The sequence below is a fragment of the Rutidosis leptorrhynchoides genome, chromosome 1 (genome assembly GCF_046630445.1).
Source record: "Rutidosis leptorrhynchoides isolate AG116_Rl617_1_P2 chromosome 1, CSIRO_AGI_Rlap_v1, whole genome shotgun sequence".
Lineage (NCBI taxonomy): Eukaryota > Viridiplantae > Streptophyta > Magnoliopsida > Asterales > Asteraceae > Rutidosis > Rutidosis leptorrhynchoides.
In genome coordinates, this window is record NC_092333.1 from 540,512,618 (window position 1) to 540,528,789 (window position 16,172).

Consider the following 16,172-nt stretch of genomic DNA (forward strand, 5'->3'; position numbering starts at 1 on the left):
TGAAACCACCTCGGATTGATAACCGATGATTCAGATATCGTAGCATTAAATGCAGAGGAAACAGAAAAATGGTAGATGGTCAAAACGGCCAAAAGTTTGATGATAAAGAATGGAATGTTAGGAACACTCGATAGAAAATTTGGTACTGAAAAACGGATTGAGCTGACTCTGAAGGAGACCAAGGACAAATACAAGGACCAAACCCTATATTCAAAGATCCAGGTAATTCTGGATCCGATGAAATCTTTAGAGAATATTTTGCTCCGAATTTATGTTAAAATCTTGCGAAAAAAAAAATTTTTCTTCATCAACCTTCGAACTTAGAAATTCCAAAATATCATCATAAATATCTTCGATATTTCTGAGGATATTTTCATAAATATTCTTGCCCAAAATTACCTACTTCTTCGTGTTTTCTGTATTTCATTATATTGGAAACTTCTGTAAAAATCTAAATATAAATTATGAATGAATTGTGGAGAAGTGTTGGGAATTGAAGCATGGGTTAGTATAATATAATTACGCTTGGCCGACGTGATTATATTACAGTGAATCATGCTGAGTTTCTAATGAAACGTGATGATGGTTCACAGTAGATCATACCATCATCATGTGTCATGTTACATAACTCTTTCATTCTACATAATCTCCGAACATATCAAGAAGAATATATTCTTGATAGTTCTATCTTCTGTAATTTTGATAAATTTGAAAATCGAATCGTGCTAACACGTTCCTTCCTACTTAGAACAGTATAATCATTAGAAACTCTATACCTACAAATTCTGGACCATTATTCGCTTGACTTGAAGTCGGGAAGAGAAAACAAAAGCATAGGGCCTCAAAATATAAGAGAGAATATAAAGCCCGATGACAACACATAAATTACAAACCATGTATATCAATGTTTATCGCAACATAAAGACACGGGAGAATTAAGAACACTATAACCCCAAGGACGAAGTAGAAGAAAACAGATTCCTTCGGTGGTAAATGGAAAAGGAGAATGATTGTTGCGATAGTGAGAATAAGAGCAAGAATCAGAACTGGATTAAGCATTTTCACAATCTTTTGAATTTAGGAATTGAGTATAGAAGTGGTGAAAACTAATGGAACGGAAAAGGTAAATTTATACTGGAAATATCAGACGTAGTAATCGAGGCAGATCATCGCATTTAATTATAGAGATCTTTATTTTCTTACTCGCCGGAGAATCAAATCTTTTTGATTTCGAAGATTTTCTTTAAATCCCTTGAATTCCAGAATTCAACCAAGGCAACGTCAAAAATTAAGACGAACCTTATTTTTCCTAAATTCAACAAAGACAACGTCAGAAGTTAAGACGCACCTTATTTTCTTTTAAATTCAACAGTGACTCCGTCAAAAATTAAAACGAACCTTTACTTTCCTATTTCACTTTTTAGTGATAGCTTCATTCGTACTCTTCGAATAATCGAGTTATTTTTATCCTTATTGTTCAATGATGATAAAACTCAATTTATCAACTCATATTCGTTATGAAAACATTCTTATTGTTAACCATGACGACCACACTCAAATTTCGGGACGAAATTTCTTTAACGGGTAGGTACTGTGATGACCCGGGAATTTCCGACCAAATTTAAACTTAATCTTTATGGTGGATTGAGACACGATAAGCAAAGTCTATAATGTGGAGTCTCAAAAACTTTTAAATTTTTACATGAATGCATTTAACCTCAGACTATGCTCGACGATTCACGAACAATTGTTTGTAGATAAATATAAATGTATATTTTAAATTTTATCTGTGTCAATATATATATATATATATATATATATATATATATATATATATATATATATATATATATATATATATAATTAATACAAACTTATCTATGTAATAAAATTTGAGAAAAAAAAAACCTAATTATGGATATAGTAATTTGAAAATATATGTATAATGAATATATATATAGTTTTGAATTTATTTTTGTAAGCAACAATAACGCTCAATTGTCATTCGATCGATAATAAATAAATTAAAATCAAACTTATATTATTTTAAAATAAACTGTGATTCGAAAATGAGTTTTACAAATTATAGACATATTAAAAATGTATTTAGGAACTAATTGTTGAATTTTAAAACTTTTTATATTTTACTTGGGGTTGGGAGTGAATAATTAATGTAATTTTTATTTAATAGTTAATGATCGAATTTTATCCCATAGTAACTGAAATAAACAAAGGATGTTAATTTAAAATTTTGGGATTTTTCTGAAGACTTTTATCAGCCACTTATTTATCAACGGAGCGCAAAACCTCACCCGTGTAAAAGTGTCGGTAATTAAACTCCAAATGAAGAGGCTGTTGAACTATATTTTATTGATTCCTTCCTATTCTTCCATGTGTTTAAGAATTATATTTTATTATTATTAATTAATTATTATTAATATTATATTCATATAAGTTTATATTTATAGATAATTGAGATAAGCATGTGGATATCAATCCACCTTTCTGTTATTTATCATCCATCAACTATTTCACTTTATATTTATAAGTATATTATATATACCTATATGACATGAGTGCTGAAGACCACCAACCCATAACATCACTAATTTGTTTACTAGCTTCTGTCTTGCTCCTAATATAGAATATTAAATATCATATGCAAACACTCTCTCTTATCTTTATATATACAATACATATACAATGCAAGAAAGATATGAATCCATCATTCCTCTTCTTCTCCTACTTGTTTCCTGTCAACCGAGAACCAACCACATTCCACTTCCTAATCCGGCCACCATACACCAACCTCACAAACTTCTTCGATGGAACCCATTTCACTTCCATTAAACCCACCCAAGAATATCACCCTTCCAACTCTGCACGTCTATATATACATATATATATTATTATTTTTTACCTTATGTTCTTTATAGGTTTGACAAAAAACAGTAAAACACGAACCCTACTACTATTAGTGATACTACAGTATTGATGATGGAATTTTTTTATTGCAGCTCGATCTAAACGGTTTCTGTCTCCTGCCTATCTGTTTTCTGTTTGTTTCGAACAGCCATGCTACGAAACTGCAGCTACTATGGTGTGCTTCTATATATGCTTCAAACCATCGTGAGTTGCTACGGTATCTAGCCTTAAAACCACACCAAGCTTGCTCAAACCAATCTGTTTTCACTGCCTGTTGTTTGATGGCAGCTAACTTCTGCTGCTACTCATTTTTTTTTCTTTTGTTTAGTCTTGGGAACACCTTCAGCTACATTAAGTTTCTCGTTTTTCTTATTTCCTGTTGCATCTTTGTCTCGGCCATAGCTTCATCTTCTTCATTAATTGTGTTGCCTCCTACAAGAGCTGTCTCAGTTTGTTTCTTATTTCTTCTCAAGCTCGAAACCAAGAACACTATCATTCTGTTTTCCTAATTCCGTTATATATCAACCCACCACTATCATCACACCACAACCGTCACCTCTTAACCATGTACAACCATCTTGACCACTTGGCTTTTGTTTTTCTGTTTCATCTATACCTACACGATCACCACTTTATCACCAACACCTTCCAACACAACAACCACTTCACGTATTTGCTGTAACTACTGCAGTTGGTCTGTTATTTTTGTTTTGGTATGTAAAATCATCCATTCGCCACTATGAACCCTCTCTTCATCTTTCTCTACATCGCTCTCTGTCTCTCTTAAATCAAAACCACCACTATACACCTGCAATTAATATAAACCATATTGCTGCACGTTTTCTAAACGTGAATGGCTGCTAATTGCGAGTTTTCTGTTTTGTTTCCTGTTTAACGAATAAAGAATGATGTTATACAGTAACGAGACAATGAAGGATGATGTATAAAGGTTGTTGACTACTGCTCGATGGATTCCAGCTGGTTACAAGCTGACTGATTTTTTTTTTTACTTATGGATATTTCTGTCGGGTATGACACGTGGGAATCACCAACCCTCCTGCATTTTTTTTCGTGGGCACTATCAAAGTGAATTTAGGGATGTTAATTGCTTGGGCCGATAATTGCTACTTGGGCCGTGGACTTTATTGTAGTAATTGGATTGTCTTGTTGGACTTATGTTTTGGTTTCTAAAAAAATGGGCTGAGACAGATAGAACAAGATATATAAATAACCGGGTTACAAAGTAATTCAGAAATACAGACTTGGACTGATGGATAAGGGTGTTAGAGGGGTAGCGTGAGGTCATGGGTTCGAGTCTTGTAGCTGCCATTCTTTTTAGAAAAGGCTTTTTCAAAGGGTATAACCTTTTATCTTTGTTCAATTATTATTATTATTTGTTGTGATTAATATTATTAATTATTAATATTATTATTATGATTATAATTGTTACTATTATGACTATTATTAAAATTGTTATTATTAGTATTATAATACCCATCATTATTATTATTAAACATTTCATTTTATTAAAAATTACTGTTATTACTAATATTACAAGATTTATCGTCAAAGCTATCATTAATATTATTATTAATAAAATCATTACTTTTATTATCATTATTATTAACACTGGCATTATCATTATATTAATTCAATCACTACTAATATTATTTTAGTATTAATATAATTACTATTCTAAGCAAACAAATGAATTATATACATAAAAATATTTGATACATATAACATAACAAAAGTTATATTTTTATGTAAGTAATAAGGAAAGATATAAATTAATAATATAAACATTATATCACTAATAATATATATATATATATATATATATATATATATATATATATATATATATATATATATATACTTTGTTCGATTGCAAGTATATGTTTTAATATGTATATACAAATGATATAGGTTCGTGAATCCGAGGCCAACCATGCATTGTTCAATTGTTCAATATAGTCATATGTATTTTTACTACAAAATACATTAGGTGAGTTTATTTGATTCCCTTTTACTCTTTACATTTTTAGGACTGAGAATACATGCGCTGCTTTTATAACTGTTTTACAAAATAGACACGAGTAAATGAAACTACATTCTATGGTTGGATTATTAAACTGAATATGCCCCTTTATAGTCTGGTAATCTAAGAATTAGGGAACAGACACCCTAATTGACGCGAATCCTAAAGATAGATCTATCGGGCCCAACAAGCCCCATCCAAAGTACCGGATGCTTTAGTACTTCGAAATGTATATCATGTCCGATGGAGGATCCCGGAATGATGGGGATATATATATATATATATATATATATATATATATATATATATATATATATATATATATATATATGTATATATATATATATATATATATATATATATATATATATATATATATATATATATATATATATATATATATATATATATATATTGTGAATGTCGGTTACCAGGTGTTCAATCCATATGAATGATATTTTTGTCTCTATGTATGGGACGTATGTTTATGAGAAATGGAAATCTTGTGGTCTATTAAAATGATGGAAATGATTATTTATGTTAAACTAATGAACTCACCAACCTTTTGGTTGACACTTGAAAGCATGTTTATTCTCAGGTACGAAAGAAATCTTCCGCTGTGCATTTGCTCATTTTAAAGATATTACTTGGAGTCATTCATGACATATTTCAAAAGACGTTGCATTCGAGTCATTGAGTTCATCAAGATTATTATTAAGTCAATTATATTTGAATATATTATGAAATGCTATACATGCCTGTAAACTGTCGATGTAACGAAAGTTTGTCTTTTCAAAATGAATGCAATGTTTGTAAAATGTATCATATAGAGGTCAATTACCTAGCGATGTAATCAACTGTTGTGAATCGTTTGTAATCGATATGGACTTCGTCCGGATGGATTAGGACGGGTCTCTACATTATGATCCCTAGGTGTTTTCTCAGTAAGAACCAACAACTCATTAAAATACAAGCGAGCAAAATCAATGTTTCTTCCTGTCACTATGGCATGAAACAAATAAGCTTCAAAATCATTGATCTCTGTCAAGCTCCCACACTTAAAACTCAAGCTTCTAATAACATTTGATAACACAAACATCCACCTTGGTGTAAACATACTAGTCTTAACAGATGAGTCAGTCAAAGGTTGACCAACTAAATTAAAACACAACCTTGCAGCAGACTTGGAAACTGTTCTAACAAAATCATCACGCATAGGTAGATTCAAAGCTAATCGTAAATGATTTTCAGTAAGAACTAAAGCATTGTTACCATTGCGATATGTTTCAGTGATTGTTCGTGCCTCCCTGTTTCCAACACAAGTATACCAAAATTCTGCAAGCAACTCTGGAAACATAGTTGTCGTTTTAAAGAAAGCATCCTTTAGAGGATGATTGTGCATAAACTGAATCAACTCTTCATAGCCTTTGTTAGCAAAATTCTCTGGAATCGAATCACATGCAACCCTGTTATTAGCTGAAACCATAACATCCTTGTTCCCTTTGATCTCTGTAGCACGAACCATGTTAGCAGTAGGAACTAGAACGAATGGAATGTACTTTGATCTTGCCATTTAGCTTCGTGAATAAGAAAACTCTGAAAAACTGAGAGAATTTTGAAGATGAAGATCTAAAGAGGGATTAGGGTTTGAAAAAAAATCGATTTGAAGAGGAGGAGGGATATTATATCCTGACAAAATTTCAAAAAGTTACTTTTAACCCTCAAAAGAAATTACCGATTTCCCCCTTGTAAAATAACCCTTTTTACTAAAGAAAAGAAATATTTTAAGAATTAAATAAGGAAACAAATATACACCAAAAATACACAAGGGGAGTAAATCTTTCCAGACCCTGAATAATTTGATGTTACCCAGACTCTGAAAATAACGTAATCCAGACTCTATACACCTTTTTTTTTTTTTTTACAACAACAATTTAGAGAGTATCTTCACTTGACAACATTTCAACAGATGGATTTAACATCCCAAGTTGTTCAAGAAGATAAAAATGTCTTTCCTCAGGAAGTGCTTTAGTGAAATATCTGCCAATTGATCCTTAGTGCCAATATGCTTTAAAAACACTTTGCCCTTTTCAACACAATCCCTTATAAAATGATGTCTGATCTCTATATGCTTGGTTCTGGAGTGAATAACTGGATTCTCAGTAATAGCAATAGCACTCTCATTATCACACATTATTGGAGTTTTGGTCAATGTTAACCCAAAATCCAAAAGTTGATGTTGCATCCACAGTAATTGAGCACAACAGCTTCCTGCAGCAACATATTCAGCTTCTGCTGTGGACGTGGCCACAGAATTCTGCTTTTTGCTAGTCCAGCTGACCAATTTTTCACCTAGCAATTGACATCCACCAGAAGTGCTCTTCCTGTCTAATTTGCAACCTGCATAGTCTGCATCTGTGTAACCAATTAGATCAAACCCTGAGTCTTTGGAGTACCAAAGACCCATGTTAGGGGTACCTTTTAAGTACCTAAAAATTCTTTTCACAGCTTTAAAATGAGACTCCCTAGGATCTGACTGGAAACGTGCACAAAGGCATGTAGCAAACATTATATCAGGTCTACTAGCAGTTAAGTATAACAAAGATCTAATCATACCTCTATAGGTTGATTGACAGGTGGGTTTTCCAGACTCATCTTTATCAAGTTTTTCAGAAACACTCATTGGAGTTCTTAATGTAGAACAATTTTTAAAACCAAACTTAGTTAACATATCAAAAATGTAATTACTTTGGTTAATAAAAATACCCTCATGACTCTGTTTTATTTGAAGTCCAAGAAAATAGTTTAAAGTACATAAATTACTCATTCTATATTCTTTAGACATTATATCAGAAAACCATTTTCTCAAAAGTGGATTAGTAGACTCAAAAATAATGTCATCAACATAAATTTGAACAAGTAACACATCACCTTTGTCCTTTTTAATAAATAAAGTCTTGTCAATGGCTCCTCTGGAAAAATTCTTTTCTAGAAGAAATGTTGACAAAGTATCATACCAGGCTCTGGGAGCTTGCTTCAGACCATACAATGCTTTCTTCAATCTGTAGACATGCTTGAGAAATTTCTTACTTACAAAACCAGGAGGTTGTTTCACATACACCTCTTCTTGCAATTTACCATTCAGGAAAGCACTCTTCACATCCATTTGAAACACCTTGAAATCTTTGTGTGCAGCATATGCCAGAAACAGTCTAATAGCTTCAATTCTAGCAACAGGAGCAAAAGTCTCATCATAATCTATTCCTTCTTCTTGTCTATACTGTGAAGACCCGTCCTAATCCATCCGGACGAAGTCATCAACATTTGATCCCAGAGCGATGATCGACTCCAAGTAATGTCCTTAAAATGAGCAAATGCACAGCGGAAGATTTCTTTCATACCTGAGAATAAACATGCTTTAAAATGTCAACCAAAAGGTTGGTGAGTTCATTAGTTTATCATAAACATTCATTTCCATCATTTTAATAGACCACAAGAATTTCATTTCCAGTTCTCATAAAAATACGTCCCATGCATAGAGACAAAAATATCATTCATATGGATGAACACCTGGTAACCGACATTAACAATATGCATATAAGAATATCCCCATCATTCCGGGATCCTCCTTCGGACATGATATAAATTTTGAAGTACAAAAGCATCCGGTACTTTGGATGGGGTTTGTTAGGCCCAATAGATCTATCTTTAGAGTTCGCGTCAATTAGGGTGTCTGTTCCCTAATTCTTAGATTACCAGACTTAATAACAAGGGGCATATTCAGTTCGATCATTCAACCATAGAACGTAATTTCAATTACTTGTGTCTATTTCGTAAAACAGTTATAAAAACAGCGCATGTATTCTCAGTCCCAAAAATATATATTGCAAAAGCATTTAAAAAGGGATTAATGAAACTCACCATAGTGTATTTTGTAGTAAAAATACATATGACGTCATTGAATAAGTGTAGGGTTGGCCTCGGATTCACGAACCTATATCATTTATGTATATATATTAACACGTATACTTGTAATCAAACATAAATTTATTAGTTACATCATTTTTATATTAATAACCTATATGTTTCATATATTCATTTTATTAAATTAAATAAAAATATAAATTTTTGTTATGTTATATGTGTTAAATATTTTTGTATATATATATATATTATTTGTTATGTAAAAATTATAATAATACCTAAATAATACTAGTAGTGATAAAAATAATAATAATGATCATAACGTTAGAAATGATACTTTTAATATAAATGGTAAAAATGATAACTTAAATAAAAATGATTCATTTATTAAAAATGTTAATTTTAATAATAATGAATACTAATAATAATATATAAAAAATGATTTTTCTAATAATAATAATGATACTAATATTTATATTTTTAATGTTTGTAATAACATAATAAAAATAATAATAATTACTAATAACAATATTAATAATATTAATAATAACAAATATAATATTAATAATAATAATAAATATAATAAAAAGGCTACCTTGTAATATCAAGTCTTAAAAAGAAAACGCCTATGCCCGGGCTCGAACCCACAACCTCTCATTTAAACCAACCATGCCTAACCATCTGTCCACCTGTTAACTTTCTCAAGTTGATTATTACAAAAATGAGTTCCCCGATCACTTATTAAAGCTTTCGGTGTTCCAAACCTTGCAAAAAGACGTTTTAAAAAGTTGACTACAACTCGTGCATCGTTAGTTGGGAGAGCTTGTGCTTCCGCCCATTTAGATACATAATCAATGGCTACGAGTATATATAAATTATTATGAGATTTTGGAAATGGACCCATAAAGTCAATACCCCAAATGTCAAATACTTCACATACTTGGATGACATTTTGTGGCATTTCATCACGTTGACTTATTCTTCCGGCCCTTTGACATGCATCACAGGATTTGCAAAGAAGGTGTGCGTCTTTGTAAATTGTAGGCCAATAGAATCCAGCTTCATAAACTTTTCTTGCTGTTAGTTGAGGCCCATAATGCCCTCCTGTTGGTCCTGTGTGACAATGGTTTAAAATTTTACTAGCTTCATCTCCAAATACACATCGGCGTATTATTCCATCGGGACAACTTTTAAACAGATGTGGATCTTCCCAGAAATAGTGTTTTATATCACTGAAGAATTTCTTTCGTCTTTGGTACGATAATCCTTTTTCAAGGAATCCACAAACTAAGTAATTTGCATAGTCTGCAAACCATGGGATTTCTTTATAATCTATCTTCAATAGATATTCATCAGGAAAGTTGTCTTGTATGGCCGATTCATTCAGAACTTCTAATTCGGGATTTTCAAGACGAGAAAGATGATCAGCGGCGAGATTTTCTGCTCCTTTTTTATCTCGGATTTCAATATCAAACTCTTGTAAGAGTAAGATCCAACGGATTAATCTTGGTTTAGCATCTTGTTTTGAAAATAGGTATCTAAGAGCAGAATGGTCGGTATAGACCACCGTTTTTGCTAGAACGAGATATGATCGGAATTTGTCAAAAGCAAAGACAATAGCAAGGAGTTCTTTTTCAGTAGTTGTATAGTTCGTTTGTGCTCCTTGTAACGTCTTACTAGCATAATATATAGGTTGAAATCGTTTTTCAATCCTTTGTCCTAAAACGGCTCCCATTGCAAAATCACTTGCATCGCACATTAGTTCAAATGGTAGATTCCAATTTGGTGTTATCATGATCGGTGCATTAGTGAGTTTTTCTTTAAGAATATTAAAAGATTTGATACATTCATCTGAAAAGATGAATGGCGCATCCTTTTCTAGGAGTTTATTCATAGGAGTGGCAATTTTAGAAAAATCTTTTATGAAACGTCGGTAAAAACCGGCATGCCCTAGAAAACTCCTAACTCCTCTAACATTGGTGGGATGTGGAAGTTTAGCAATTACATCTACTTTAGCTCTATCCACTTCAATTCCTTCTTTTGAAATTTTATGTCCAAGAACGATGCCTTCTTTAACCATGAAATGGCATTTCTCCCAATTAAGTACTAGATTTGATTTTTCGCATCTAATTAGCATTCGTTCCAGATTAACTAGACATGATTTAAATGTATCACCGAAGACTGAAAAGTCATCCATGAATACTTCCATGCATTCTTCTATCATGTCGTGAAAAATCGCCATCATGCACCTTTGAAAGGTTGCAGGGGCGTTACAAAGTCCAAATGGCATGCGTTTGTAAGCAAAAGTACCATAAGGGCACGTGAATGTGGTTTTCTCTTGGTCTTCGGGTGCTATTGGAATTTGAAAATATCCGGAAAATCCATCTAGAAAACAATAGTAACTATTTCCGGCTAATCTTTCCAACATTTGATCTATGAAAGGTAAGGGAAAGTGATCTTTTCTGGTGGCGTCATTTAATTTTCTATAATCAATACATACACGCCATCCTGTTACAGTCCTAGTAGGAATAAGCTCATTTTTCTCATTTGTAATGACAGTCATGCCACCCTTCTTAGGCACGCATTGAACTGGGCTTACCCATGGACTATCAGAGATTGGATATATTAAACCTGCATCTAGCAGTTTAATAATCTCTTTCTTAACTACATCTTGCATATTAGGATTTAGTCTTCGTTGGCGTTGCACATACGTTTTATGACCTTCTTCCATAAGGATTTTATGTGTGCAATACGAAGGACTTATTCCTTTAATATCATGAATCTTCCATGCAATGGCTGGTTTATGAGCTTTCAACACAGAAATGAGTTGTGATTTCTCATTTTCAGTAAGAGAAGACGATATTATTACAGGTAATTCATATTCACCATGTAAATAAGCGTATTCCAAATGGTTTGGAAGTGGCTTTAACTCTAATTTCGGAGGTTCTTCTATCGATGATTTATATCGATATCTGTCTTCTTCTTTTAGCATTTGAATTTCTTCTGTTGTTGGTTCATATCCATTAGCTATAAGTGTAGCTAACATTTCAGCTTCATCAATTGGTTCATTACCTTCTCCTAAAGAACATTCTCCTGTTCCTTGTAGTTCTGGAAATTCTTCTAATAATTCTGCATGTGCATCTATAGTTTGAATATAATAACATGTATCATCTGCAGATTGTGGTTGTTGCATTGCTCTATCAACTGAAAAGGTAACACTCTCATCCTCTATACTTAGGGTCAGTTTCTTACCGAACACGTCTATCATTGCTTTAGCCGTGTTTAAGAATGGTCTTCCTAATATGAGAGGAACTTGAGAATCTTCTTCCATGTCTAAAACAACAAAATCTACTGGAAATACTAAAGTACCAACTTTAACTAGCATGTTTTCCATTATCCCTCTAGGATATTTTATTGATCTATCGGCTAGTTGTATGCTTATTCTGGTTGGTTTCAATTCTCCAAGGTCTAGTTTAGCGTATAGTGAATACGGCATTAAATTTATACTAGCACCTAAATCTGCTAATGCTTCTATTGAACTAAGACTACCCAGAAAACATGGAATTGTGAAACTTCCTGGATCAGATAGTTTTTCTGGTATCTTATTCAACAGTACTGCTGAACAATTGGCATTCATAGTAACAGCCGATAGTTCTTCCATTTTCTTTCTATTCGTGATTAGATCTTTCAAGAATTTAGCATACCTTGGCATTCCTGAAATCACATCAATGAAAGGAAGATTTACATTTATCTGTTTAAACATATCCAAGAATTTGGATTGCTCGGCTTCAAGTTTCTCTTTCTTCATTTTACTTGGGTAAGGAAGTGGTGGTTGGTATGGTTTAACATAAGGTTTATCCTTAACTGTGTTATCTTCATTAACCTTTTCAACTACCGGTTCTTTTTCCTTATCTTTATCAGGTTCTGGTTCTTGTGGAGTAGGAATAGTTTCATCAGAAGTTATAGGTATTTCAGGTGTTTTAAGTGTTGTACCACTTCTTGTGGTAATAGCTTTAGCTGTTTCATTCCGGGGGTTAGCATTTGTATCGCTTGGTAGACTTCCCGGTTTTCTTTCACCTATTAACCTTGCTAGGTTACTTACTTCTTGTTCCAGATTTTGAATAGAAGCTTGTTGATTTCTAAATGCTTGAGCATTTTGTTCATTTGTTTGTTTTTGAGATGTGAAAAACTGCGTTTGAGTTTCAACTAGCTTCGTCATCATATCTTCTAAATTTGGCTTTTTATCATCGGTTTGTTGTGGTGGTTTATTTTGAAAATTCGGTCTTTGCTGATTGTAAGTATTATTGGATACTTGTTGATTGCTAGGACCTTGTTGGTTGTTGTATGGAATATTTCGGTTATAATTCTGGTTTTGATTGTAAATCGGTCTTGGCGGTTGATAATTATTCTGATAATTATTTCCAGGCCTTTGGTTTATGTATGAAATATTCTCTCTTTGTTCCATTGTTAATTCAATACTGAGACAATCTTTTGTCAAATGTGGTCCTCCACACTGCTCACAACTAATTCGTATAGCATGAATATCTTTAGTCATCTTTTCCATTCGTCTCTCGAAAGCATCTATCTTTGCGGAAATGGAATCTAAGTCATGGCTAGAATCGGCTCTAGCTGCTTTAGATGATCTAATGATATCTTTTTCTTGGTGCCACTCATGTGAGTGGGAAGCAGTGTTATCAATAATTTTGTAAGCATCAGTTTCGGTTTTCTTCATAATCGAACCACCAGCTGCTATATCTATGTCTTTTCTTGTAGTGATGTCGCATCCTCGGTAGAATATTTGTACTATTTGACAGGTGTCTAAACCATGTTGCGGACATCCTCTTAACAACTTTCCATATCTTGTCCACGCCTCATATAGAGTTTCATTTGGCTTTTGTGTGAACGTAACAATTTCTGCTTGAAGTCTTACGGCTTTAGATGCAGGAAAGAATTGTTTAAGAAATTTGTCGATTAAAACGTCCCATGTATCGATCGCCCCTTCAGGTAACGATTCCAACCAATCTTTGGCTTCTCCCTTTAAAGTCCAGGGAAATAACATGAGATATATCTGTTCATCCTCCACTTCTCGGATTTTAAATAGTGTGCAGATCCTATTAAAGGTACGTAGATGTTCATTTGGATCTTCCTTCGGCGCACCACTAAATTGGCATTGATTAGTCACCATGTGTAGAATTTGTCCTTTGATTTCATAATCTGGCGCATTAATGTCTGGATAAGTAATTGCGTGACCTTGGCCAGTGCGTTTAGCTCTCATTCGGTCTTCCATACTTAAAGGTTCCAGATTTTCCATAATTGAATTTGTTGACTCGGTATCACTGAATGATTCTGATTTAATAGTTCGTTCCTCAACAATCTCTGTTTGAATGATTGGTGGTTCCGGAGGAAAGTTTAATGGTTCAGGATCTATGAACCGTTCCTGAATATTTTCTGGATTCTCAATTGTGAGGTTTGTTTCAAAAACTGGATTATCGGAAATTTGAACTGAAGTACTTGGTCGACTGGATGACGATTCTAAAGAAAAATCAACGGCGGTTATATTTGTTAAACGATGTCTTGATCGAGTTACAGGTGGTGAACGTACAAAAGGTGGTGAACGTCTTGCTCGGTGCATTCACAGAATATCCTATTAGTTTTTAAAAGGAAAGAAAAATTATAATAAGTTATCCAATCAATAGACTTTTCTGATTTTGCCCACGTTTCGAATAGCCAAAAGATGCAGCAGAGGGGCAGGATTCGTTTGGTCTCAATATAATTGAGGACTGTTTGGCTCCAATAACCCGGTCCACGTACAAATCCAACTATTACTACGAACCAGAAAATTTTGATGTCTATCAATTTAACTACTTAAAATAAATTTTCGTAATTTTAAGAAATTTAGATAAGAAGTAGAAAAAAATTCTAAGTCCTAAAACTAGAATAGCGAGAAATAAGAGAGAAAAAGATTGCGCGTCGAAAAATGTCGAAAAAGAAAAAAAATGGTTGAAAAATAAAAGGTGACGGAAAAATAAAAGAAACTTATAAAAACTTAAAAATACTTAACTAATTTAACCTTATTACTACAACTAACTTAAAATTATAATCGCAAATTGAAATTACTAATTGGAATGATAATTGATACATAGTAAAAGGTCTAAAAATATTAAAGCTTACAGGAAAAACTAAATCCCAAATGGAAATAACTTAAAAAGAAACTAAAACGTAAAAAGGCGTCGCAAAATTCTAAAGCACCTAAATCTTAATTTTAAGGAAATAGCACTTAAGAGAGTTTACGGCAAAGCCTAAAAATCTAAAGTTAAAATAAAATTACGGCAAAAAAAAACTAGACTAAAAACTAAGTACGAACGAAGAAAATATAAAAATTACGCTAAAACAATTAAAGGATACAAAAATATAAAAGTTATAAAAAGTTATAAAAATATTAGATTTTATAAAAATATTATTTTTATATTTTTCTTTTATAAAAGTATTAAGTAAATAAATAATAAAAGTAAACAAAAGTAAAAATAACTAAATAAATTAAAAACCTAATTATAATAATAATAATAGGTTTAGGGTTTAAATAATAATAATTAAATAATATCCGTAATTATTACGAAATTAGGGTTCAGATGTGGTCCTGTCAGACCCCTCATGCGACTCGCATGGGGTTTAGTTGTAATTCCATGCGACTCGCATGATGTTCGGATCCAGGCCAAAAGTTGGGCTGCTACAGTACCTTGGCCCGATTATTATTATTTTTTTTTTTTTTTTTCTGTTTTATATTTAAAATATAAATGTATATATATAATTAAAATAAAACTTAATTTTTAAAACTAAAAATAAACTTAAAATACTTTATAATTTTGTAAAAAGAAAAACTTAAAAATATATTTAAAATACTTTTTTTTTTTTTATCTTTTTAATTTTTAAACAAAAATATAAATTTTACAAAAACTAATTATAACTTAAAAATTAAAAATATGGCGTTTCGCTTCGGCGAATGTTCCCCGGCAGCGGCGCCAAAAATACTTGATGTCAAAGCAGAGGGGTATAAAATACTATTAAATTTTAGCAGGAAATACTATTAAATACGATACAATTTTACACAAGATATTTATTTATTTATAGAATGGATATACTTAAACCTTGCTACAACACTTATAGGCAGTGTACCTAATCGTACAGTAGTGTAGTTTTTAGTAAGTCCGGTTCGTTCCACAGGGAAATCTTTAAGCAAAGCTCAACGCTATATTAGTTTACTTTTATAAAAATACAAATATAT